Here is a 24,029-nt window from a genome sequence, read left to right as displayed (position 1 = left end):
CTCACTCCAATAACAGAAGTTCAAGACAAACCTCTCAGCATCTGCCATGATATGTAAAGTAGTTCAAATTAGTGGTTATGAAATGTTTAGGCTCACAGTACAAATTGTTTCTGGTTTTTTTCTTTTAATACAAAATAAAAGATTTCAAATCAGGTATTGACATATTGTGTGGTTTTCTGCTTGGCACTGTTGTGGAGATTTTGCTGATTATTAGTCAACTCGTCAGTCAACAATGTTCAGGAGCCCAAGATGTCTTATGCTGAAAATATTTATTGAAGCTAAACAGTATTTTAAATGTTGTGATTTTTTTGTCTCTTGTAGTTGTTTTGCGACTCTGTGGTCGTTTTGTGTCTGTATTTGTTGTGTGTCTCTTTGTATTCATTGTGTGTCTCTTTGTAGTCGTTTCGTGCCTCTTGTAGTTGTTCTGTGTCTCATGTAGTCGGTTTTTGTCGCTTTTAGTCATATTGTGCAGGTGATGGAGAAATGGCAGGTGCTGCAGTTGGTTTACCATCTGCAACTGCATAAGCCTGCCATTGGCTGCATGTCTCAAGCAGCGTCCACCTCCCTTCGCATCCATCCTTTTACCGTTTCAAAATCCCCTTCGCCACGGGAATCAACAGCAACCTCTGCGTTAGAGACCTACACTCTGAAAATGGCAAGTTCTGATGAAGATTTGGATTGTGCAATCACACAGTCCACATACGTCTTCTACTGTTTTTTTTTTTCATTGTGGGGAATTGTCCATTTTAATGACAGTGATCACCTCCCCGTGTGCAAATGTTCCACCAAAACAAGTCCCCCCCCAAACACCATTTTGCAGGGGCCATTGCTTCATCCTGGGCTTAGCGCCGCCCAACAGGACTGTGATTGGTTCAAAGCAATACAAACACGCCAGAGCGTATTTTCCCCTTAGAGCAGAATGATAATGAGTGCAGCCAGACCGTTCTCTAGCGCTGACACAGCGCTGTGGAGATAGGTCTGGCTATGAGACTATGTGCCATCTAACTAAGCTGAAATTTAGAGACAGAAATCTCAAAAACTGGGCACATTAAAATAAAACTATCATGGCTAGATACAACCTGGCTGAAAAAGGAATTGATATTTAAGAATTTTTAAAAAAGCCGATAACAATATTTCAGCCAGTATTTGTTTGTTAATGTAAAAAAGGATATCATAAAAACACATGTTTGATAAGGATCCTTTACATTCGTTGTTAGAGTTTTAAACAACATATGTATTGAGTGGGGGCTTGTACACTTGAAAAATAAAGTTTATTTTCAAAAGGTAACATCAAGAACAACAGTAAATCTTAAATAGTAAACTTCCCAAGAAATTAAAAAGAATTTGGTCAAACAGTAGAAGAGGATGTTTTTCTGTGTAACATATTAGTTCATACATGGCAGTGACTGTGGACTACAGAAGGAGTAGGAGAAAGAGGTCAACAACCAGGATCCAACTGCAGAGGAGAAGAGGAGGTATTGGTGTTTTTTATATGTTACTGGGGATGTTGTTTTGTAATATTTGCGATGCTTTCTTTTTTTTTTTTCCTGTGAAACTGGTGGTGTTGCAATTACACTGATTTCATCACCTTAACATGTAGTGAGATCTCTGACTACAAACGTCCAAGTTTACTGCTCTGTTACGACATCTATTATTTCAGCCATCCAACAATTAACACTTATGCTTAGACCACTACAGTCCTTTTCAAGAACCAACATAGTCATTGTAAAATGTATTAACTCACACTGGGAGCTGCCCAGTATGACACTGGAAATCGTCAAAAGGTACAATATTTCCAAGTCTTCAAAACAGCAATACTGCGTACATCAGCAGTGGACAATCTAAAGTGTAATGTTTGATTATTGAAGAGTCTGAAATAAAATATTTTACTAAAATTTATATTTTAAACACTCACACTGAAGGCTAGATACACAATTATGATTATTTTTTTATTATTATTATTATTATTTTTATTATTATAATTATTACTAATGATTTGTAATTTTAATTATATTTTTAAATTTTCTGCTTAATGTGAGGTGTTGTAATTCACCGCAGTCTGAGACATTGTATTAGAGATTAATTTTTACTCAATATTTACACCCAGTAACCGCCAGGTGTGACTGTTGTGTAGCTAACCGAACCAACTGACAGAGCTAACGTTAGCTTGCTAATATGTGACCTGTTAAGACCGAGGAGCAAAGAAGCTACCATGGGATACAGACAACACATCTGACCTGATACTTCATCAAAATGCTGTTTAATATTGATGTAAAACTTAGGAGATAAAGAGAGGCTGTCAGACTCCTGTCCAAAACTGCCTGTCACATCAGATACGCACTCAAACTCTCTGCTCAGATATTACGCTAATACTAAAATATGCAATATGTAATCATTGTATGTAAAATAGATGTATTAATCCATCCATGTGTAATGTATTGCAAGTCTCATGCGGCGTTCTCTTTCCCCTTTTTTTTCAAGATCCCCCTCCTTACGGGAAACAACAGCAACCTCTGAGCTAGCAGTCTACACGCTGAAAACGGCAAGTTCTGATGAAGATTTGCATTGTGCAAGCACACGGTCCACATACGTCTTTTACTGTTTTTGTGGCATTTTCATTGTGGGGAATTGTCCATTTTAATGACAGTGATCACCTCCCGTGTGCAAATGTTCCACCAAACAAGTCCCTCCCCAACGCTATTTTGCAGGGGCCATCGCTTCATCCTGGGCTTAGCGCCGCCCAACAGGAATGTGATTGGTTTAAAGAAATACCAACAAGCCAGAGCGTCCTACAAGCCACTTTCACAAGTAAACCAGGGGTATGTACACTGGATTCACTGCATTAGCTAAGGGAGGAAATCTGTCTCTCTCAGTCAGGCATTAAGATGAAGCCAATTTTTTTTTTTTTTTTAAATGACTGGAGCCAAGACGACAGCAAATCAGGCTGTCTGCATGTTATCCATGTGGAAGTGGTTCCAATACAAGCACTAGTTTTTATCTTAATATCAACAAATATCACTATTCCTCAGGAGTGATCACACACACACACACACACACGTTATAAGAAATGATTCTTGGAATATTGCTAAGTTTTTTGGTCCAAACTGCCGACAACAAACAATATAATGTCATTTTCTTAAAAAAAAAAAAAAAAAAAAAGGTCAAGCAAAATTAAATTTAGAAAACCCACAATCTCTCAGTCCGTTGCTCTCGCTGGTTGAAACAATGACCACCGGTGCATCTTCACAGCTGCACAAAGGAAAACAAAAAAAAAAGAAAAAGAAAACACACTGCTCCAATCCGGTGACTCGTATGAACCGTGTGTGAGAGTCACTGCCAAAAGAAAAAATCCACTAGTGTCCAAACTCTTTTTAGTCTTTTCCTCCGTACCAGCGGTTGAGGAGAAGTTTAACTGCATGTGGTCTTGGTAGGTGACCGCAGGCAGGTCTGATCACAACCTGTCCCTGTCAGCAGTGGTCATGAGTATAGATGGGAGATGATAAAAAACCCCAGGAGGAAGACAAGAGTGAGGAGAAGAAAGAGAAGCAAGCTTCATCCTGGGCTTAGCGCCGCCCAACAGGAATGTGATTGGTTTAAAGAAATACCAACAAGCCAGAGCGTCCTACAAGCCACTTTCACAAGTAAACCAGGGGTATGTACACTGGATTCACTGCATTAGCTAAGGGAGGAAATCTGTCTCTCTCAGTCAGGCATTAAGATGAAGCCAATTTTTTTTTTTTTTTTTAAATGACTGGAGCCAAGACGACAGCAAATCAGGCTGTCTGCATGTTATCCATGTGGAAGTGGTTCCAATACAAGCACTGGCCCAAGCAGGTCTGATCACAACCTGTACCAGTTTAACGAAACAGGGACAGGTACTATGGTCCTGGATAATCATCAAGATTCAAGAGACCTTGTATCCATTTGCACAGGCACAAAGTACATGCACTTTGGAATTCCTGTGCGGTTTTTTAATATTTTTTTGGCTATGACATGTACTATGGCTTAAGCAAAGTTGAACACAGAATTATTAACGTCCTTTGTGAAATGCTAACTTTCTGTCTTATTCAGTGTTTTGGTGGGTGTGTACATTAGCTGAAAAACTAAGGCAAAAGTTACCTCGTGGTAGGGTTGCCACCCATCCCGTATATTCCACGGGATTGTCCCATATTGAAAAATACAGCGCACTGTCCCTTTACTGAATCAATATTCGACGCGATCTTTCTCTTATTTTCGTGCACAGAACTGTAAGTGTAAGGATGGTGTCTTCCTCAAATAGTTTACATGCACATCTACCAGATGTAGCTAGTTAGCAAGAAACGGCAAAGCCTATCCCATCAGCAATATTGGGTGAGGGAGGCAGGGCTCGTAGTAGAACAAGATCTGTTAACCATTTGTGTACCAAACACATTTACCAGACACTGACAGACAACAGTATATTTTAATTTTCTGATTGAAATTATTATTGGGACAATTCAGTAGTTGCTGGATATTGGCTGGGACATGTCCCCACCGTCCCTACCAAATTCTACGCCTTTGTGTTATAATGTTGTCGAAATGTTGATGCCAGCTATCAGCAGTGGTCATGAGCATAGATAGGAGATGATAAAAAACCCCAGGAGGAAGACAAGAGTGAGGAGAGGAAAGAGAAGCAAGAGGTAAAAAAAAAAAAAGAGAAAAAAAAGGGGGTGACTGGTTAAGAAGAAAGAGAAGGAGCTATAAATGTAAAGTGAAAAGAGGGCCAGGGACTTGCAGAGAGAACAGGCATAAAATAAAGCTTTAAATTCATGACGTTCAGTTTTCACAATCGGTGTTAACTATACATACAAATGTATGCGCTTCCTCTCAAGGGGTCTATTGAAAGTGGCCTGACCACTGTAGTACACTGCAGTAAGGAAAGACAAGCTTATTTTCAATAATAAGACAATTCAGTATCCTTGTTGCTAACATCTGAAAAAATAGTTGCAACTCTTTCACGCTACCTCAGTGTCTTTGGTGTGTTATGCTACGATTTGATCTTTTTTTAGTTCGCATACCACATAACACCCCCGACCAACTTCTACTCCGACGGTTCTTCTAACTTGGACAAACCACCGGAGTGATCATGCACTGGCCCATATAAGTACAGGAACTCCTCCACCCCCTGGACAACAGCAAAGTTGTATTGCCAGCCTTTCTCACTAAAGATGTTGTGTTTACAAAAAAATTAGGCCTTATCAACTGGAAGAGTGCACCGGCGGACGGGACAAATTGAGATTTTAATATTCACTGTAAAAATTGCTATTTAGAGTGGCAGTGAAGAGATTAAATAAACTTACATTTAACTCAAACATATATTTATGTTCAAGAATATTCAGGTTCACTGTCATTAGAGGTACTTATAACGAGAATAGAGTTAAAAACATAATACTGTATGTGCACACACAAATCCACAAGGATAAAATGACTGAGTGAGTGTTGCCTGTAACAATACAACTCTACCTGACACTATAAAACGTAGTTAAAACTAGCTTTTGCTGACCATACATTTTCACTTTCACTAATGTACAGCTTTTAATGCAGGACCTTTACTTGTAATGGAGCATTTTTACACCGTTGTGTACTGTGGTGTGCTTTAACTCACGTAAAGGATCTTGTCTATTGTTTCACCACTGGATGTAATCATTTATTCGAATGCTGCGTAAAACAATCATTGCTGAGCTTGAAGTAAAATTATTTCTTGTGTTTGGTGTTGTCATGGCTGGAATTAATTAGATTTTTGCCAAAACAAGTTCGACAAGGTTCATAATGTCACCATAATTAAATACATTTTAGGCACATTACTACATAATGACATAAAAGGACGAAATGTTGAAAACAAAGAATTAAAAATAACTTGGTAAAAGAATACATGTGATTGAATGAGATTTAGCAGTTGCATGTAATGGTAATTACATGCTCTGACATAATTTGCTGCTTTCAATGTAAACACTGAATTTTATTTTGATGAAGTACTTGGTTATTTTATCTTTATTCAGACGGCAGTTTAGCAAGAAGTGTTGCTCTGCCTCCACCTCTTGTTGTGACAGAATTGAAAGAGGGTCTGTCCAAATACCCACACTTGCAGTGTTAGTGAGTAATCAAGTGCCTACTTGTATGACATATTTCTAATTGCCACAGCGCCTGTTAAGACACATTCGGGTTAATAAGGACATGCTGTAACTCACGCAAATACACATACTGTGTACTATAACTATAAAGAGTACGGTCTAGACCTGCTCTACATGAAAAGTGCCCTCAGATAACCTCTGTTATGACTCGGCGCTATATAAATAAAAGTGAATCAAATTGAATTGAATTGAATTGAGATGAATCGAATTGAATTGAACTGAATTGAATTGTGCATGGTACAATCAAGCTCAGATGATTTGTCAGCACAAATTAGATCAAACATACAGTTTTACAGTTACAATCAGAAAACAATAAAAAATAATAATAAATAAAACACATTCAGGTGCTGAAAGGAGGAATGGAATTAAAAACACATTAAATGGAGTTATCTAGAAGCACACATTATTTTGGTTTTTTATCTCATAAAATTTGAAAGTATGGAACCTATTTCTCAAAGGTTTTGATAAAAGGATACATCTAATGTTTATGTTGACAGTGTCAATGCCATATTAATTAGTCTCATTATCACAAATCAGTCTCATTAAGAACAATAGATTGGTAGGTGCGGAAGTGCTGCCACATTTGTAGTGTCTGGACATGAATCCAACTTGCCATAAACTTCAACTTCCTCGTGTCTATGGATTAATGTCAGTCCTAAAACCAGTTAATAGGCACAGTACTGGCAACAACTGGACTGGTAAGGCACAGTAGACCATGGTGAAGTGTGGGATAGACTTAGCTCTGAGTATTGCGTCAAAGTGGAAAAGTGTGCCTCAAGTGCAGGTTCAGTGTACTGTGTGTCTGTATTTTTCAACATAGGACACACTTGCCTCTACGCAGTGGAGCGTGAACACGCACTAAAGTGCTCAAGACCACAAGTATGGTTAGCGGTACAGACCCTGAGTGTGTTTTATAGGTTTGTCTGAGTTGAGTAATTTAGATGGCGAGGCTGCAGTTACAGACTTTGTTCTCTTTTTCAATGCTAAATCGCACTGAAGTTTATTTTGAGTTTTGTGACTGATGTCCAGTGGTTGATCATATACTTTTTTTCTTTGATTATAAATTGGTAGGTCCAAGACTGGTTTCTGCACTGATTAGTTACAAACCTCCCTTCCTTCATTTTGGATTTATGAATTGAACTCAGTTGAATCTTATGGACTTCATGAAACACAGCATTTGACATCCTTTGTGTGATGTGAAAACATTAACTTATATCTCTCTCCACAGGTATTTTGGGCCCATAGAGAGATTTAGTGCTGTAGAGGGACAGATGTATGACCCATAGTCTATCTTTCTAAAGAAATTGAGCTCTTCCTATTCAGTGAGTTGTATCTGGTGGTTAGTTTTCTTAATATGTTAACATTGTGTAAAATGGTGTAATTCTAGTAACTGTGGATTATAACAATATAATAGAACAATGCCTTGTTTTTTGATGAATGTAATTTTGTGTAATATTATTGTCACGTTCTTTGAAAAAATGCTGAAACAATTTGAAAAATGGAAAAATGAATGCTGCGATAATATGTCATGTGACCCATTTGTATTTATCACACCTGTGAATGCTCTTGTTATTTTGCTGAGCGAACCTGAAGAAGCTACAGGCGAAATGCATTGTTTGCTCTTAATAAAGTCGCAGTGAAGTCCTTTCAGTGTGCGGTGGTTAATTTTAATCTTCATTTTAACATTTATAACTCAAACTGGGAGCTGCCCAGTATGACACTGGAAATCCTCAAAAGGTATAATATTTCGAAATCTTCAAAACAGCAATATTTCGTACATCAGCATTGGATCAGTATTTTGTTATTATCATAAAAATTAAATTAGTATTTTAAACATTCACACTGAAGGCTGGACACAAAAAATATCATTATTATTATTAATTATTATTATTTTCAATTTTAATTATATTCTTAAATTTGCTGCTTAATGTTAGGTGTTGTAAGTCATCACAGTTTTCTGCATGGAAAGCTAAGTTGAATATCTGTGCTGTACCTGTTGTCTGGTACATAATTTGCTTGAGGGTTGACATAAAAAAACGCAATACACTGTTTTGTCTTCCACAAAAAAAAAAAAACCCACAGTTGCCATATCTTATATTGTTGTGAAAGTTTGGCTTAGTACATTTCCCTGTTAAGACTGTGGCATCTTGGTGATGATGTAAAGTGGTGTTATTGTGTTGTTGCTTCCTGTTTGTTCACATGGAACTGGTTGTTTGGCAGTGAGTATATAAAGCTCTGTGCTTTTCACAGCTGTATCGAACTCTTCAGTTCATCAGCCATGGACAAACGTTTTCTGCTGGTCGTGATGTGTCTGCAGGTTTTCCTGCTCATCACAGCCTTCACTTCTAGTGATGCAGCCGCTCTGGTGAAAGATGATCCTCAAAAGTCACTTGGTCAGGTAAGAGGATGCACTGCTGCTCAGGTACTGTGAGGAGCTTTTCGTGTGTTTTCAGAAGGTTCCTGATTCACATGGTGTTTTCCCATTGGACTGTTTATGTGTAAATATCAAACATGTTGCTGGGAGAGAGCTGCAGCACAAACGTTTTTGGTTTTGTTTAATATTGCAGTTATTCTATAATTAATTAGGAGATAACATGGTGTTTTCGCATTGGACTGTACCAATGAAGATGTCTTAACCTGCTCCATGCATCAGTGAACAGGCTGAGCGATGTGTCGCTACTTTGACAGGACGCTTGCCCTGGCTCTATTTCTGCAAACGTTTTGCGCACTGGCCCCCATTTTCAACCTATTTTCATATTATGTTTTAGATTGAAATCTTTGAATTTAAACCTGACTAGTAGCTGGTTGCCAGCTAGATTGTAAGGTGACTCCCTTATTCTGAAAGTAGCCTAACTGACAGTAGCTGACAGTAGCTGACTAATCACTCTTTATTACAGTCTATATAAAAAAAGCCTATATAAAATGTAACGGTGTACAAATCACAAGGAATAATCATTCTAGCTGAGGAAATTATTAATCTCTTACTCAAATTCAGAGGGAGAAATCACCATCGGCGCAAGAAAAACATCGCATCCCCTCCTCGCTACATCGTAGTAGAACTGGATCATTTTTAGCGCTCCATCTGCTAAAGTTCGCTCGCTCGCTGTATGTTAGGAAGAGGTGTTAAAGTGTAAGTGTCAAACACGTGTAGAGAGCTGTAAAACAAAACGTTCAAGTTCTGCTTGAAATTGCAGTAAATCCATAATTAATTGAGAGATTACCAATTCAACAAGTGTGGTTAAACAGTAGAAGAAGGTAGTTTTATGTGTATAATAATGCTGTTTATTCTCATTTTGTTACAGGAAGGAACTGCAGAAAAAGGAGTGAGGTCAACATACTGTTGGATGTTCCCTGCAGCATGTGGCCTTCTCCCAAGGGGTAAGCTTGCTTTATGATTGTGTTCATGTACAGAAGAGAAAACTTCTGTACAGGTTGAAATATTTCCAGAAGCTGCATTTTGAATAAAGCTGAATGAAAAAATCACTTTAGAAACTTTCCACATCTCAATGGGCTCGTCTCTGAAAAGGTTGATGACAGCTGTTGCAGTGGTTTGTTAAATAAATGACACTGCATCTCTGTCTCTCTCTCCTACTGTTTTATCAAAGCAACAACTAATCCACACCCAAGACCAGAATACATCTTGAGGAAACAATAACCACATCAGCATGAGGGAAACTGAGGTTTTCACCTTCTCACTCCAACAACAGAGGTTCACAACAAACTTTTCAGGATCTGCCATGATATGTAAAGAAGTTCAAATTAGTGGTTATGAAATGTTTAGGCTCACAATACAAATTGTTTCTGTTTTTTTTTTTTTAAATACAAAATAAAAGATTTAAAATCACGTACTGACGTATTGTGTGGTTTTCTGCTTGGCACACAGTTCTTGTTGGCAAAACCAATATCGTTAAAGGACTCAACATCCTCTGCACTGTATCAGTCATAGACCTGTCAAACTGTAATTAACAAAAACTGTACAGATAACTCTAAAGTTATGACACAAAATCATGGTAGTACAAAAGCATTAGCTACAGCTTATTATAACATAAGCGTTTACTAAGTGAACATTTATGAATAACCAAATTGAAAGGGGTTACTACACAAACTAGTTCTTACTCAAAGATTAATTTTTACTCAATATTTACACCCAGTAACCGCCAGGTGCGACTGTTGTGTAGCTAACCGAACCAACTGACAGAGCTAACGTTAGCTTGCTAATATGTGACCTGTTAAGACCAAGGAGCAAAGAAGCTAACATGGGATACAGACAACACATCCTGATACTTCATCAAAATACTGTTTAGTATTGATGTAAAATGTAAGATGTAGTCGTTTTTCGTCGCTTTTAGTCATATTTTGCAGGTGTAGCAGAACTGTCAGGTGCTGCAGGTGGTTTACAAATTGCAGGTGACCTTCAGTATTTCTTTCACATAGGAGATAAAGAGAGGCTGTCAGACTCCTGTCCAAAACTGCCTGTCACATCAGATACGCACTGAAACTCTCTGCTCAGATATTACGCTAATACTAAAATATGCAATATGTAATCATTGTATGTAAAATAGATGTATTAATCCATCCATATGTAATGTATTGCAAGTCTCATGCGGCGTTCTCTTTCCCCTTTTTTTTCAAGATCCCCCTCCTTACGGGAAACAACAGCAACCTCTGAGCTAGCAGTCTACACGCTGAAAACGGCAAGTTCTGATGAAGATTTGCATTGTGCAAGCACACGGTCCACAAACGTCTAGTACTGTTTTTTGTGGCATTTTCATTGTGGGGAATTGTCCATTTTAATGACAGTGATCACCTCCCCGGGTGCAAATGTTCCACCAAAACAAGTCCCCCCCCAAACACCATTTTGCAGGGGCCATTGCTTCATCCTGGGCTTAGCGCCGCCCAACAGGACTGTGATTGGTTCAAAGCAATACAAACACGCCAGAGCGTATTTTCCCCTTAGAGCAGAATGATAATGAGTGCAGCCAGACCGTTCTCTAGCGCTGACACAGCGCTGTGGAGATAGGTCTGGCTATGAGACTATGTGCCATCTAACTATGCTGATATTTAGAGACAGAAATCTCAAAAACTGGGCACATTAAAATAAAACTATCATGGCTAGATACAACCTGGCTGGAAAAGGAATTGATATTTAAGAATTTTTTAAAAATCCCATAACAATATTTCAGCCAGTATTTGTTTGTTAATGTAAAAAAGGATATCATAAAAACACATGTTTGATAAGGATCCTTTACATTCGTTGTTAGAGTTTAAAACAACATGTGTATTGAGTGGGGGCTTGTACACTTGAAAAATAAAGTTTATTTTCAAAAAGATAACAGTAACATCAAGAACAACAATAAATCTTAAATAGTAAACTTCCCAAGAAATTAAAAAGAGTTTGGTCAAACAGTAGAAGAGGATGTTTTTCTGTGTAACATATTAGTTCATACATGGCAGTGACTGTGGACTACAGACAAAGGAGTAGAGAAAGAGGTCAACAACCAGGATCCAACTGCAGAGGAGAAGAGGAGGTATTTGTTTTTTATATGTTACTGGGGATGTTGTTTTGTAATATTTGCGATGCTTTCTTTTTTTTTTTTCCTGTGAAACTGGTGGTGTTGCAATTACACTGATTTCATCACCTTAACATGTAGTGAGATCTCTGACTACAAACGTCCAAGTTTACTGCTCTGTTACGACATCTATTATTTCAGCCATCCAACAATTAACACTTATGCTTAGACCACTACAGTCCTTTTCAAAAACCAACATAGTCATTGTAAAATGTATTAACTCACACTGGGAGCTGCCCAGTATGACACTGGAAATCCTCAACAGGTACAATATTTCCAAGTCTTCAAAACAGCAATACTGCAAACATCAGCAGTGGACGATCTAAAGTGTAATGTTTGATTATTGAAGAGTCTGAAATAAAATATTTTACTAAAATTTATATTTTAAACATTCACACTGAAGGCTAGATACACAATTATTATTATTTTTATTATTATTATTATTATTATTATTATTATTATTATTATTATTACTAATGATTTGTAATTTTAATTATATTTTTAAATTTTCTGCTTAATGTGAGGTGTTGTAATTCACCGCAGTCTGAGACACTGTATTTAACACATTTTACTCGAGAGTTACAATAAATAAGGCAATATATAGTTTTCTCTACAATAACTCACTCCAAACATGTCATGTCTTAAAATATCATGAAAGTTTGGCTTAGTACATTTCCCTGTTAAGACTGTAGCATCTTGGTGAAAATGTAAAGTGGTGTTATTGTGTTGTTGCTTCCTGTTTGTTCACATGGAACTGCTTGTTTGGCAGTGAGTATATAAAGCTCTGTGCTTTTCACAGCTGTATCGAACTCTTCAATTCATCAGCCATGGACAAACGTTTTCTGCTGGTCGTGATGTGTCTGCAGGTTTTCCTGCTCATCACAGCCTTCACTTCGACTGATGCAGCTGCTCTGGAGAAAGATGCTCATCAACAGTCACTTGGTCAGGTAAGAGGATGCACTGCTGCTCAGGTACTGTGAGGAGCTTTTCTTGTGTTGTCAGAAGGTTCCTGATTCACATGGTCTTTTCCCATTGGACTGTTAAAGTGTAAATGTCAAACATGTTGCTGGGAGAGAGCTGCAGCACAAACGTTGTTAGTTCTGTTTAAAATTGCAGTAACTTTTTTATTAATTCAGAGATTACCAATTCAACAAGTGTGGTTAAACAGTAGAAGAAGGTAGTTTTCTGTGTATATTAATGTGTTTTTGGTTTTTTGTAACATTTTGTTACAGGAAGGAACTGCAGAAAAAGGAGAAGAAAAAGGAGTGAGGTCAAGAATTCGGATCAGGAGTGACTGTTCGAAATATCTAGGAGCATGTCGCTCTTTTCACCCAGTAAGCTTGCACTGTGTTGGGTTTTTTTTCTCTTCTGTACATTTTGCAATATATTCATATGCTACATTTTGAAAAATGTTGGAAAAAAAATAGCCTAAACATTTGACATCACAATGTGCTCGTCTCTGAAAAGGTTGATGACAACTGTTGCAGTGGTTTGTTATTAAATAGATTACACTGCATCTCTCTCTCCTACTGTTTAGCCATCATACAATCCCAGACCTCAACCTACACCCAAGACCACATAACATCTTGAGGAAACATAACCACATCAGCATGATGGAAACAGACGATTTCACCTTCTCACTCCAATAACAGAAGTTCAAGACAAACCTCTCAGCATCTGCCATGATATGTAAAGTAGTTCAAATTAGTGGTTATGAAATGTTTAGGCTCACAGTACAAATTGTTTCTGGTTTTTTTCTTTTAATACAAAATAAAAGATTTCAAATCAGGTATTGACATATTGTGTGGTTTTCTGCTTGGCACTGTTGTGGAGATTTTGCTGATTATTAGTCAACTCGTCAGTCAACAATGTTCAGGAGCCCAAGATGTCTTATGCTGAAAATATTTATTGAAGCTAAACAGTATTTTAAATGTTGTGATTTTTTTGTCTCTTGTAGTTGTTTTGCGACTCTGTGGTCGTTTTTTGTCGCTTTAAGTCAAATTGTGCAGGTGATGGAGAAATGGCAGGTGCTGCAGTTGGTTTACAAACTGCAACTGCATAAGCCTGCCATTGGCTGCATGTCTCAAGCAGCGTCCACCTCCCCTTCCGCATCCATCCTTTTACCGTTTTTCAAAATCCCCTTCGCCACGGGAATCAACAGCAACCTCTGCGTTAGAGACCTACACTCTGAAAATGGCAAGTTCTGATGAAGATTTGGATTGTGCAATCACACAGTCCACATACGTCTTCTACTGTTTTTTTTTTTCATTGTGGGGAATTGTCCATTTTAATGACAGTGATCACCTCCCCGTGTGCAAATGTTCCACCAAAACAAGTCCCCCCCCAAACACCATTTTGCAGGGGCCATTGCTTCATCCTGGGATTTGCGCCGCCCAACAGGACTGTGATTGGTTCAAAGCAATACAAACACGCCAGAGCGTATTTTCCCCTTAGAGCAGAATGATAATGAGTGCAGCCAGACCGTTCTCTAGCGCTGACACAGCGCTGTGGAGATAGGTCTGGCTATGAGACTATGTGCCATCTAACTATGTTGATATTTAGAGACAGAAATCTTTAAAAACTGGGCACATTAAAATAAAACTATCATGGCTAGATACAACCTGGCTGGAAAATGAATTGGTATTTTAGAATTTTTTTAAAATCCCATAATAATATTTCAGCCAGTATTTGTTTGTTAATGAAAAAAAGGATATCATAAAAACACATGTTTGATAAGGATCCTATCATCCGCTTCATCCTGGGCTTAGCGCCGCCCAACAGGAATGTGATTGGTTTAAAGAAATACCAACAAGCCAGAGCGTCCTACAAGCCACTTTCACAAGTAAACCAGGGGTATGTACACTGGATTCACTGCATTAGCTAAGGGAGGAAATCTGTCTCTCTCAGTCAGGCATTAAGATGAAGCCAATTTTTTTTTTTTTTTTAAATGACTGGAGCCAAGACGACAGCAAATCAGGCTTTCTGCACGTTATCCATGTGGAAGTGGTTCCAATACAAGCACTGGCCCAAGCAGGTCTGATCACAACCTGTCCCAGTTTAACGAAACAGGGACAGGTACTATGGTCCTGGATAATCATCAAGATTCAAGAGACCTTGTATCCATTTGCACAGGCACAAAGTACATGCACTTTGGAATTCCTGTGCGGTTTTTTAATATTTTTTTGGCTATGACATGTACTATGGCTTAAGCAAAGTTGAACACAGAATTATTAACGTCCTTTGTGAAATGCTAACTTTCTGTCTTATTCAGTGTTTTGGTGGGTGTGTACATTAGCTGAAAAAACTAAGGCAAAAGTTACCTCGTGGTAGGGTTGCCACCCATCCCGTATATTCCCACGGGATTGTCCCATATTGAAAAATACAGCGCACTGTCCCTTACTGAATCAATATGCGACGCGATCTTTCTCTTATTTTCGTGCACAGAACTGTAAGTGTAAGGATGGTGTCTTCCTCAAATAGCTTACATGCACATCTACCAGATGTATCTAGTTAGCAAGAAACAGCAAAGCCTATCCCATCAGCAATATTGGGTGAGGGAGGCAGGGCTCGTAGTAGAGAACAAGATCTGTTAACCATTTGTGTACCAAATACATTTACCAGACACTGACAGACAACAGTATATTTTAATTTTCTGATGGAAATTATTATTGGGACAATTCAGTAGTTGCTGGATATTGGCTGGGACATGTCCCCACCGTCCCTACCAAATTCTACGCCTTTGTGTTATAATGTTGTCTAAATGTTGATGCCAGCTATCAGCAGTGGTCATGAGCATAGATGGGAGATGATAAAAAACCCCAGGAGGAAGACAAGAGTGAGGAGAGGAAAGAGAAGCAAGAGGTAAAAGAAAAAGAAAAAAAAGGGGGTGACTGGTTAAGAAGAAAGAGAAGGAGCTATAAATGTAAAGTGAAAAGAGGGCCAGGGACATGCAGAGAGAACAGGCAGAAAATAAAGCTTTAAATTCATGACGTTCAGTTTTCACAATCTGTGTTAACTATACATACAAATGTATGTGCTTCCTCTCAAGGGGTCTATTGAAAGTGGCCTGACCACTGTAGTACACTGCAGTAAGGAAAGGCAAGCCTATTTTCAACAATAAGACAATTCAGGATCCTTATTGCTAACATCGGAAAAAATAGTTGCAACTCTTTCACGCTACCTCAGTGTCTTTGGTGTGTTATGCTACGATTTGATCTTTTTTTAGTTCGCATACCACATAACACCCCCGACCAACTTCTACTCCGACGGTTCTTCTAACTTGGACAAACCACCGGAGTGATCATGCACTGGCCCAAATAAGTACAGGAACTCCTCCACCCCCGGGACAACAGCAAAGTTGTATTGCCAGCCTTTCTCACTAAAGATGTTGTGTTTACAAAATTAGGCCTTATCAACTGGAAGAGTGCACCGGCGGACGGGACAAATTGAGATTTTAATATTCACTGTAAAATTGCTATTTAGAGTGGCAGTGAAGAGATTAAATAAACTCACATTTAACTCAAACATATATTTTTGTTCAAGAATATTCAGGTTCACTGTCATTAGAGGTACTTATAACGAGAATAGAGTTAAAAACATAATACTGTATGTGCACACACAAATCCACAAGGATAAAATGACTGAGTGAGTGTTGAGCTCATGAAATACAACACATTTTTAAAGATTAAACCAGTGGTTCCCAGCCACTTGGCTGGTGACCCTTGACAAAAAATGAGTTGTTAACTGTCTCACTAAAGTGAAATTTCACTCTAAACCTCTCAGATGGTTTGGCTTTGGTTTTGATTGAGGCCCAAAGAGATAAAACCATCCATTATTTCTCAAAAAAACAAAGATAAGAGAAAAGTCCAAAAACTGGATACAGACTTGTGTAGCATGACTTTGTTCTTCTTCCCTCCTGTTAATCATCTCATGACCCCTCAGATTTATCAGGTGACCCACTGGATTGGCCAAACCTCTGGGTTGGCAACCACTGGGCAAATCTACCTGACACTATAAAACGTAGTTAAAACTAGCTTTTGCTGACCATACATTTTCACTTTCACTAATGTACAGCTTCTAATGCAGGACCTTTACTTGTAATGGAGCATTTTTACACCGTTGTGTACTGTGGTGTGCTTTAACTCACGTAAAGGATCTTGTCTATTGTTTCACCACTGGATGTAATCATTTATTCCAATGCTGCGTAAAACAATCATTGCTGAGCTTGAAGTAAAATTATTTCTTGTGTGTGGTGTTGTCATGGCTGGAATTAATTAGATTTTTGCCAAAACAAGTTCGACAAGGTTCATAATGTCATTATAATCAAATAAATTTTAGGCACATTACTACATAATTACATAAAAGGACAAAATGTTGAAAACAAAGAATTAAAAATAACTTGGTAAAAGAATACGTGTGATTGAATGAGATTTAGCAGTTGCATGTAATGGTAATGACATGCTCTGACATAATTTGCTGCTTTCAATGTAAACACTGAATTTTATTTTGATGAAGTACTTGGTTATTTTGTCTTTATTCAGACGGCAGTTTAGCAAGAAGTGTTGCTCTGCCTCCACCTCTTGTTGTGACAGAATTGAAGAGGGTCTGTCCCAATACCCACACTTGCAGTGTTAGTGAGTAATCAAGTGCCTACTTGTATGACATATTTCTAATTGCCACAGCGCCTGTTAAGACACATTCGGGTTAATAAGGACATGCTGTAACTCACGCAAATACAAATACTGTGTACTATAACTATAAAGAGTACGGTCTAGACCTGCTCTACATGAAAAGTGCCCTCAGATAACCTCTGTTATGACTCGGCGCTATATAAATAAAAGTGAATCAAATTGAATTGAATTGAATTGAGATGATTTGAATTGAATTGAATTGAACTGAATTGAATTGTGCATGGTACAATCAAGCTCAGATGATCTGTCAGCACAAATTAGATTAAACATACAGTTTTACAGTTACAATCAGAAAACAGTAAAAAATAATAATAAATAAAACACATTCAGGTGCTGAAAGGAGGAATGGAATTAAAAACACATTAAATGGAGTTATCTAGAAGCACACATTATTTTGGTGTTTTGATCTCATAAAATTTGAAAGTGTGGAACCTATTTCTCAAAGGTTTTGATAAAAGGATACATCTAATGTTTATGTTGACAGCGTCAATGCCATATTAATTAGTCTCATTATCACAAATCAGTCTCATTAAGAACAATAGATTGGTAGGTGCGGAAGTGCGGAAGTGCTGCCACATTTGTAGTGTCTGGACATGAATCCAACTTGCCATAAACTTCAACTTCCTCGTGTCTATGGATTAATGTCAGTCCTAAAACCAGTTAATAGGCACAGTACTGGCAACAACTGGACTGGTAAGGCACAGTAGACCATGGTGAAGTATGGGATAGACTTAGCTCTGAGTATTGCGTCAAAGTGGAAAAGTGTGCCTCAAGTGCAGGTTCAGTGTACTGTGTGTCTGTATTTTTCCAACATAGGACACACTTGCCTCTTACGCAGTGGAGCGTGAACACGCACTAAAGTGCTCAAGACCACAAGTATGGTTAGCGGTACAGACCCGCAGTGTGTTTTATAGGTTTGTCTGAGTTGAGTAATTTAGATGGCGAGGCTGCAGTTACAGACTTTGTTCTCTTTTCAATTCTAAATCGCACTGAAGTTTATTTTGAGTTTTTGTGACTGATGTCCAGTGGTTGATCATATACTTTTTTTTCTCTTTGATTATAAATTGGTAGGTCCAAGACTGGTTTCTGCACTGATTAGTTACAAACCTCCCTTCCCTTCATTTTGGATTTATGAATTGAACTCAGTTGAATCTTATGGACTTCATGAAACACAGCATTTGACATCCTTTGTGTGATGTAAAAACACTAACTTATATCTCTCTCCACAGGTATTTTGGGCCCATAGAGAGATTTAGTGCTGTAGAGGACAGATGTATGACCCATAGTCTATCTTTCTAAAGAAATTGAGCTCTTCCTATTCAGTGAGTTGTATCTGGTAGTTAGTTTTCTTAATATGTTAACATTGTGTAAAATGGTGTAATTCTAGTAACTGTGGATTATAACAATATAATAGAACAATGCCTTTTTTTTTGATGAATGTAATTTTTTGTAATATTATTGTCACGTTCTTTGAAAAAATGCTGAAACAATTTGAAAAATGGAAAAATGAATGCTGCGATAATATGTCATGTGACCCATTTGTATTTATCACACCTGTGAATGCTCTTGTTATTTTGCTGAGCGAACCTGAAGAAGCTACAGGCGAAATGCATTGTTTGCTCTTAATAAAGTCGCAGTGAAGTCCTTTCAGTGTGCGGTTAATTTTAATCTTCATTTTAACATTTGTAACTCAAACTGGGAGCTGCCCAGTATGACACTGGAAATCCTCAAAAGGTATAATATTTCGAATCTTCAAAACAGCAATATTTCGTACATCAGCAGTGGATCAGTATTTTGTTATTATCATAAAAATTCAATTTGTATTTTAAACATTCACACTGAAGGCTGGATACAAAAAATATCATTATTATTATTAATAATTATTATTTTCAATTTTAATTATATTCTTAAATTTGCTGCTTAATGTTAGGTGTTGTAAGTCATCACAGTTTTCTGCATGGAAAGCTAAGTTGAATATCTGTGCTGTACCTGTTGTCTGGTACATAATTTGCTTGAGGGTTGACATAAAAAAACGCAATACACTGTTTTGTCTTCTACAAAAAAAAAACAAACCCACAGTTGCCATGTCTGATATTGTTGTGAAAGTTTGGCTTAGTACATTTCCCTGTTAAGACTGTGGCATCTTGGTGATGATGTAAAGTGGTGTTATTGTGTTGTTGCTTCCTGTTTGTTCACATGGAACTGGTTGGCAGTGAGTATATAAAGCTCTGTGCTTTTCACAGCTGTATCGAAATCTTCAGTTCATCAGCCATGGACAAACGTTTTCTGCTGGTCGTGATGTGTCTGCAGGTTTTCCTGCTCATCACAGCCTTCACTTCTAGTGATGCAGCCGCTCTGGTGAAAGATGATCCTCAAAAGTCACTTGGTCAGGTAAGAGGATGCACTGCTGCTCAGTGACTGTGAGGAGCTTTTCTTGTGTTGTCAGAAGGTTCCTGATTCACATGGTGTTTTCCCATTGGACTGTTTATGTGTAAATATCAAACATGTTGCTGGGAGAGAGCTGCAGCACAAACGTTTTGGTTTTGTTTAATATTGCAGTTATTCTATAATTAATTAGGAGATAACATGGTGTTTTCGCATTGGACTGTACCAATGAAGATGTCTTAACCTGCTCCATGCATCAGTGAACAGGCTGAGCGATGTGTCGCTACTTTGACAGGACGCTTGCCTGGCTCTATTTCTGCAAACGTTTTGCGGACTGGCCCCATTTTCAACCTATTTTCATATTATGTTTTAGATTGAAGTTCGCTCGCTCGCTGTATGTTAGGAAGAGGTGTTAAAGTGTAAGTGTTAAACACGTGTAGAGAGCTGTAAAACAAAACGTTCAAGTTCTGCTTGAAATTGCAGTAAATCCATAATTAATTGAGAGATTACCAATTCAACAAGTGTGGTTAAACAGTAGAAGAAGGTAGTTTTATGTGTATAATAATGCTGTTTATTCTCATTTTGTTACAGGAAGGAACTGCAGAAAAAGGAGTGAGGTCAACATACTGTTGGATGTTCCCTGCAGCATGTGGCCTTTTCCCAAGGGGTAAGCTTGCTTTATGATTGTGTTCATGTACAGAAGAGAAAACTTCTGTACAGAAGAGAAAACTTCTGTACAGGTTGAAATATTTCCAGAAGCTGCATTTTGAATAAAGCTGAATGAAAAAATCACTTTAGAAACTTTCCACATCTCAATGTGCTCGTCTCTGAAAAGGTTGATGACAGCTGTTGCAGTGGTTTGTTAAATAAATGACACTGCATCTCTGTCTCTCTCCTACTGTTTTATCTGCCGGCAGCCAAACCACAACCCAATCCAGAAGCCAAAGCAACAACTAATCCACACCCAAGACCAGAATACATCTTGAGGAAACAATAACCACATCAGCATGAGGGAAACTGAGGTTTTCACCTTCTCACTCCAACAACAGAGGTTCACAACAAACTTTTCAGGATCTGCCATGATATGTAAAGAAGTTCAAATTAGTGGTTATGAAATGTTTAGGCTCACAATACAAATTGTTTCTGTTTTTTTTTAAAATACAAAATAAAAGATTTAAAATCAGGTATTGACGTATTGTGTGGTTTTCTGCTTGGCACACAGTTCTTGTTGGCAAAACCAATATCGTTAAAGGACTCAACATCCTCTGCACTGTATCAGTCATAGACCTGTCAAACTGTAATTAACAAAAACTGTACAGATAACTCTAAAGTTATGACACAAAATCATGGTAGTACAAAAGCATTAGCTACAGCTTATTATAACATAAGCGTTTACTAAGTGAAGATTTATGAATAACCAAATTGAAAGGGGTTACTACACAAACTAGTTCTTACTCAAAGATTAATTTTTACTCAATATTTACACCCAGTAACTGCCAGGTGTGACTGTTGTGTAGCTAACCGAACCAACTGACAGAGCTAACGTTAGCTTGCTAATATGTGACCTGTTAAGACCATTGAGCAAAGAAGCTACCATGGGATACAGACAACACATCTGACCTGATACTTCATCAAAATGCTGTTTAGTATTGATGTAAAATGTAAGATGTAGTCGTTTTTCGTCGCTTTTAGTCATATTTTGCAGGTGTAGCAGAACTGTCAGGTGCTGCAGGTGGTTTACAAATTGCAGGTGACCTTCAGTATTTCTTTCACATAGGAGATAAAGAGAGGCTGTCAGACTCCTGTCCAAAACTGCCTGTCACATCAGATACGCACTGAAACTCTCTGCTCAGATATTACGCTAATACTAAAATATGCAATATGTAATCATTGTATGTAAAATAGATGTATTAATCCATCCATATGTAATGTATTGCAAGTCTCATGCGGCGTTCTCTTCTTTTTTTCAAGATCCTCCCCACGGGAAACAACAGCAACCTCTGAACTAGCAGTCTACACGCTGAAAACGGCAAGTTCTGATGAAGATTTGCATTGTGCAAGCACACGGTCCACATAATGCCTTTTTACTGTTTTTGTGGCATTTTCATTGTGGGAATTGTCCATTTTAATGACAGTGATCACCTCCCGTGCAAATGTTCCACCAAAACAAGTCCCTCCCCAACGCTATTTTGCAGGGCCATCGCTTCATCCTGGGCTTAGCGCCGCCCAACAGGAATGTGATTGGTTTAAAGAAATACCAACAAGCCAGAGCGTCCTACAAGCCACTTTCACAAGTAAACCAGGGGTATGTACACTGGATTCACTGCATTAGCTAAGGGAGGAAATCTGTCTCTCTCAGTCAGGCATTAAGATGAAGCCAATTTTTTTTTTTTTTTAAATGACTGGAGCCAAGACGACAGCAAATCAGGCTTTCTGCATGTTATCCATGTGGAAGTGGTTCCAATACAAGCACTAGTTTTTATCTTAATATCAACAAATATCACTATTCCTCAGGAGTGATCACACACACACACACACACACACACACACGTTATAAGAAATGATTCTTGGAATATTGCTAAGTTTTTTGGTCCAAACTGCCGACAACAAACAATATAATGTCATTTTCTTTAAGGTCAAGCAAAATTAAATTTAGAAAACCCACCAATCTCTCAGTCCGTTGCTCTCGCTGGTTGAAACAATGACCACCGGTGCAACTTCACAGCTGCACAAAGGGAAAACAAACAAAAAAAAGAAAAAGAAAACACACTGCTCCAATCCGGTGACTCCTCGTATGAACCGTGTGTGAGAGTCACTGCCAAAAGAAAAAAATCCACTAGTGTCCAAGCTCATCGTCTTTTCCTCCGTACCAGCGGTTGAGGAGAAGTTTAACTGCATGTGGTCTTGGTAGGTGACCGCAGGCAGGTCTGATCACAACCTGTCCCTGTCAGCAGTGGTCATGAGCATAGATGGGAGATGATAAAAAACCCCAGGAGGAAGACAAGAGTGAGGAGAAGAAAGAGAAGCAAGCTTCATCCTGCGCTTAGCGCCCAACAGGAATGTGATTGGTTTAAAGAAATACCAACAAGCCAGAGCGTCCTACAAGCCACTTTCACAAGTAAACCAGGGGTATGTACACTGGATTCACTGCATTAGCTAAGGGAGGAAATCTGTCTCTCTCAGTCAGGCATTAAGATGAAGCCAATTTTTTTTTTTTTTTTTAAATGACTGGAGCCAAGATGACAGCAAATCAGGCTGTCTGCATGTTATCCATGTGGAAGTGGTTCCAATACAAGCACTGGCCCAAGCAGGTCTGATCACAACCTGTCCCAGTTTAACGAAACAGGGACAGGTACTATGGTCCTGGATAATCATCAAGATTCAAGACTTTATATCCATTTGCACAGGCACAAAGTACATGCACTTTGGAATTCCTGTGCGGTTTTTTAATATTTTTTTGGCTATGACATGTACTATGGCTTAAGCAAAGTTGAACACAGAATTATTAACGTCCTTTGTGAAATGCTAACTTTCTGTCTTATTCAGTGTTTTGGTGGGTGTGTACATTAGCTGAAAAACTAAGGCAAAGTTACCTCGGGGTAGGGTTGCCACCCATCCCGTATATTCCCACGGGATTGTCCCATATTGAAAAATACAGTGCACTGTCCCTTACTGAATCAATATGCGACGCGATCTTTCTCTTATTTTCGTGCACAGAACTGTAAGTGTAAGGATGGTGTCTTCCTCAAATAGTTTACATGCACATCTACCAGATGTAGCTAGTTAGCAAGAAACGGCAAAGCCTATCCCATCAGCAATATTGGGTGAGGGAGGCAGGGCTCGTAGTAGAGAACAAGATCTGTTAACCATTTGTGTACCAAACACATTTACCAGACACTGACAGACAACAGTATATTTTAATTTTCTGATTGAAATTATTATTGGGACAATTCAGTAGTTGCTGGATATTGGCTGGGACATGTCCCCACCGTCCCTACCAAATTCTACGCCTTTGTGTTATAATGTTGTCGAAATGTTGATGCCAGCTATCAGCAGTGGTCATGAGCATAGATGGGAGATGATAAAAAACCCCAGGAGGAAGACAAGAGTGAGGAGAGGAAAGAGAAGCAAGAGGTAAAAAGAAAAAGAAAAAAAGGGGGTGACTGGTTAAGAAGAAAGAGAAGGAGCTATAAATGTAAAGTGAAAAGAGGGCCAGGGACTTGCAGAGAGAACAG

At 38.3% G+C, this 24,029-nt stretch overlaps 1 long non-coding RNA gene across 1 annotated transcript; it reads left to right on the top strand.

Annotated features, from left to right (window-relative positions):
- Positions 1–13,011: 13,011 nt before the first annotated feature.
- LOC120800116 lies at positions 13,012–13,509 on the top strand. Its single transcript, XR_005708942.1, has 2 exons — positions 13,012–13,053; positions 13,257–13,509. It is a non-coding gene; the product is annotated as an uncharacterized LOC120800116 (long non-coding RNA).
- The last annotated feature ends 10,520 nt before the right edge of the window (positions 13,510–24,029 follow it).

The sequence above is a fragment of the Xiphias gladius genome, chromosome 15 (genome assembly GCF_016859285.1).
Source record: "Xiphias gladius isolate SHS-SW01 ecotype Sanya breed wild chromosome 15, ASM1685928v1, whole genome shotgun sequence".
NCBI classification, from domain to species: domain Eukaryota; kingdom Metazoa; phylum Chordata; class Actinopteri; order Istiophoriformes; family Xiphiidae; genus Xiphias; species Xiphias gladius.
The sequence above is the reverse complement of the archived record's forward strand: the minus strand, read 5'-3'. Positions and strand labels throughout refer to the sequence as shown.